This window comes from Gigantopelta aegis, chromosome 12 (genome assembly GCF_016097555.1).
Source record: "Gigantopelta aegis isolate Gae_Host chromosome 12, Gae_host_genome, whole genome shotgun sequence".
In the NCBI taxonomy this organism is placed as follows: Eukaryota; Metazoa; Mollusca; class Gastropoda; order Neomphalida; family Peltospiridae; genus Gigantopelta; species Gigantopelta aegis.
The window spans coordinates 9143638-9148637 of NC_054710.1; positions in this window are offsets into that span (position 1 = coordinate 9143638).

Below are 5000 nucleotides of genomic sequence, written 5' to 3' on the forward strand. Positions count from 1 at the left end.
TTTTGTCGTCATCATCTACGAGCAGCCAGTTGCATGTCTTTAAATTGCTATCACACGTATGTGTGTTATTAATGTGTGTTATCTAAAATAACGAATCATATTCTCGTCGACGGGGGCGTACGAAATAATATATATTTCCTCCTCCTCTTCGCCCCCCCCCCCCCCCATCCCCTCTGCCTAGCTATCTCTATATTTCTCCACAACCCCTTCTCCCCCGTATTTACAGTTAGCTTAATTATGCCTAAATATTATAATTTTAGTAAGAAGTACTCTCGAAAAGATAAAAAAAATTAAAAAATTAAAAGAAGAATTAATTTGTCCTGTTCTAAACTAATGAATAATTCATTTATTATTGTAGAACTCCAATCCAATCCAATATGTTTTAACATGTTCGTATACCACTAGAGTTTCGAGCATGACTGTCCCGGGACAGAATAATTTAAGGAGACAATTTTGATTTTTACAGGCAAAAAAAAATATTAAAGGGACTTTACTAATTTCTGTGCGCAATCCAAAATAAAATTATAATTGTAGAACTACATAAAAAAAAAATCAGTTTGGTATCTGCAGTTACAAGATTGTGAAAAGGATAATATTTTATTTACATGTCAAATAACTACAATTTAAGAGCAGTAAGTTTACGTCTCGAGTTTTGGCTTCCATGTGGCAATGCTAGCTCTTGGTGATGACATCCATGGACAGTTTATCCCGTTCATTATTTTAACTATATCACTCATCAGATAATTTTAGAAGTATGACTTAAAGTGGAAAGAAAGAAATGTTTTATTTAACGATGCACTCAACACATTTTATTTACGGTTATATGGCGTCAGACATATGGTTAAGCACCACACAGATATTAAGAGAGGATACCCGCTGTCGACACTTCATGGGCTAGTCTTTTCGATTAGCAGCAAGGGATCTTTTATATGCACCATCCCACAGACAAGGTAGTACATAACACGTCCAGCCCGACTTAAAGTGGAAGGCCACATGAAATTTAAAACGTGTTAGGGATCCGGCGGGGGAGGGTGCTGCTGTACGCTGCCAATATTTACTCCAGATTTATTTCGCCAAAATGTCAACACTTAACATGCCCTCTCCATTTTACAAATCCCGGTTCCGCAACTTGCATATGTAACTACATTTATAACTGAATTATAACTTCTTCTTTTTTTAATTATTATTTAATACCAGTTCCAAAATAAATTTGGTAACAGTGCGTACAAAATTAAAGATCAGACAGAGCCGCAGCCCAACCCTCCACCCAACCCCCACCCCGAACAATTGTGGGAAAAGTACGCGTTTTAGCTTCAAAGTACCATTTGTGTTCAACTGGACATCATTATCATTCCCTCCCACCCCCAAGACCCCATATAGTTGTGTTATAATCATGCTTGTATTCCAGAATACAAGTTTCACTCCAAAGTTTTGTGATGACGTAGCATATTTACGAAAGCTGTATTATGACGACATAACATATTTACGAAAGTTTCAGATCTTGGTGGTAGAACATTGTGTATTCTGCGTCATATGAGGACATGTGTTTTTGTGGGCTCTTGGTTATTGATTATTGATTCACCGAGGGTTTTAAAAATAAAACAGAATGTTTATTTAGCAGACTGACAAAATTTAGCTCTTTGAAGTGAATGGATTTTTGTTACACTTGTATCATTTCGTTACTTAAAAATAAAATTTAAAAAAACCAGTCCTTTTTTATCTCTTCTAATTTATCTCAAACACATGTTTTTGTTTAACTCTGTTATATTGATTTTATGCATCAGTAACAATATGTAAAAGGCTTACTTTACACAGAACAATCTATAATACGTTTCGCATTGTTGAAATATTTAAAGATAGTTGGAATAGTTTTGTTTTGGTTAATACCGGTACTGTAGACACGGGTAAAGTCGACACAATTGTCGCCTAACATTGGTAATCGGTAGTCTATATTACAAATATATATATATATGTGTGTGTGTGTGTTTGTGTGTATATATATATATATATAAAGTTCAGTTTAGAAAACACATCTTAGCAAAATAACAAAACAGTTACCAGATACAAGAAGATCATTGGCATCTAAAAACTTTTTATAACACTATAAATATCTGGAGGAGCCATATAAACTTGTATCGTGCCTCAGTAATATAAAAACAATACAATACTATAAATATCTGGACGAGCCATCTAAACTTATATCGTACCTCAGTAATATAAAACAATACAATACTATAAATATCTGGAGGAGCCATATAAACTTGTATCGTACCTCAGTAATATAAAAACAATACAATACTATAAATATCTGGACGAGCCATCTGAACTTGTATCGTATCTCAGTAATATAAAAACAATACAATACTACAAATATCTAGACGAGCCATATAAACTTATATCGTACCTCAGTAATATAAAACAATACAATACTATAAATATCTGGAGGAGCCATATAAACTTGTATCGTACCTCAGTAATATAAAAACAATACAATACAATAAATATCTGGAGGAGCCATATAAACTTGTATCGTACCTCAGTAATATAAAAACAATACAATACTATAAATATCTGGACGAGCCATATAAACTTGTATCGTACCTCAGTAATATAAAAACAATACAATACTATAAATATCTAGACGAGCCATATAAACTTGTATCGTACCTCAGTAATATAAAAACAATACAATACTATAAGTATCTGGACGAGCCATATAAAGTTGTATCGTACCCCAGTAATATAAAAACAATACAATACTATAACGTCCTGGAGGAGCCATATAAAGTTGTATCGTGCCTCAGTAATATAAAAACAATACAATACAATAAATATCTGGAGGAGCCATATAAACTTGTATCGTACCTCAGTAATATAAAAACAATACAATACTATAAGTATCTGGACGAGCCATATAAAGTTGTATCGTACCCCAGTAATATAAAAACAATACAATACTATAACGTCCTGGAGGAGCCATATAAAGTTGTATCGTGCCTCAGTAATATAAAAACAATACAATACAATAAATATCTGGAGGAGCCATATAAACTTGTATCGTACCTCAGTAATATAAAAACAATACAATACTATAAATATCTGGACGAGCCATATAAACTTGTATCGTACCTCAGTAATATAAAAACAATACAATACTATAAATATCTAGACGAGCCATATAAACTTGTATCGTACCTCAGTAATATAAAAACAATACAATACTATAAGTATCTGGACGAGCCATATAAAGTTGTATCGTACCCCAGTAATATAAAAACAATACAATACTATAACGTCCTGGAGGAGCCATATAAAGTTGTATCGTGCCTCAGTAATATAAAAACAATACAATACTATAAATATCTGGACGAGCCATATAAAGTTGTATCGTACCTCAGTAATATAAAAACAATACAATACTATAAATATCTGGACGAGCCATATAAAGTTGTATCGTACCCCAGAAATATAAAAACAATACAATACAATACAATAAATATCTGGACGAGCCATATAAACTTGTATCATACCCCAGAAATATAAAAACAATACAATACAATAAATATCTGGACGAGCCATATAAAGTTGTATCGTACCTTAGTAATATAAAAACAATACAATACTATAAATATCTGGAGGAGCCATATAAACTTGTATCGTACCTTAGTAATATAAAAACAATACAATACTATAAATATCTGGAGGAGCCATATAAAGTTGTATCGTACCTTAGTAATATAAAAACAATACAATACTATAAATATCTGGAGGAGCCATATAAACTTGTATCGTACCTTAGTAATATAAAAACAATACAATACTATAAATATCTGGAGGAGCCATATAAACTTATATCGTACCTCAGTAATATAAAACAATACAATACTATAAATATCTGATAAATATCTGGAGGAGCCATATAAACTTGTATCGTACCTCAGTAATATAAAACAATACAATACTATAAATATCTGGAGGAGCCATATAAACTTGTATCGTACCTCAGTAATATAAAAACAATACAATACTATAAATATCTGGAGGAGCCATATAAAGTTGTATCGTACCTTAGTAATATAAAAACAATACAATACTATAAATATCTGGAGGAGCCATATAAACTTGTATCGTACCTTAGTAATATAAAAACAATACAATACTATAAATATCTGGAGGAGCCATATAAACTTATATCGTACCTCAGTAATATAAAACAATACAATACTATAAATATCTGATAAATATCTGGAGGAGCCATATAAACTTGTATCGTACCTCAGTAATATAAAACAATACAATACTATAAATATCTGGAGGAGCCATATAAACTTGTATCGTACCTCAGTAATATAAAAACAATACAATACTATAAATATCTGGAGGAGCCATATAAAGTTGTATCGTACCTTAGTAATATAAAAACAATACAATACTATAAATATCTGGAGGAGCCATATAAACTTGTATCGTACCTTAGTAATATAAAAACAATACAATACTATAAATATCTGGAGGAGCCATATAAACTTATATCGTACCTCAGTAATATAAAACAATACAATACTATAAATATCTGATAAATATCTGGAGGAGCCATATAAAGTTGTATCGTACCTTAGTAATATAAAAACAATACAATACTATAAATATCTGGAGGAGCCATATAAAGTTGTATCGTACCTTAGTAATATAAAAACAATACAATACTATAAATATCTGGAGGAGCCATATAAACTTGTATCGTACCTTAGTAATATAAAAACAATACAATACTATAAATATCTGGAGGAGCCATATAAACTTATATCGTACCTCAGTAATATAAAACAATACAATACTATAAATATCTGATAAATATCTGGAGGAGCCATATAAACTTGTATCGTACCTCAGTAATATAAAACAATACAATACTATAAATATCTGGAGGAGCCATATAAACTTGTATCGTACCTCAGTAATATAAAAACAATACAATACTATAAATATCTGGAGGAGCC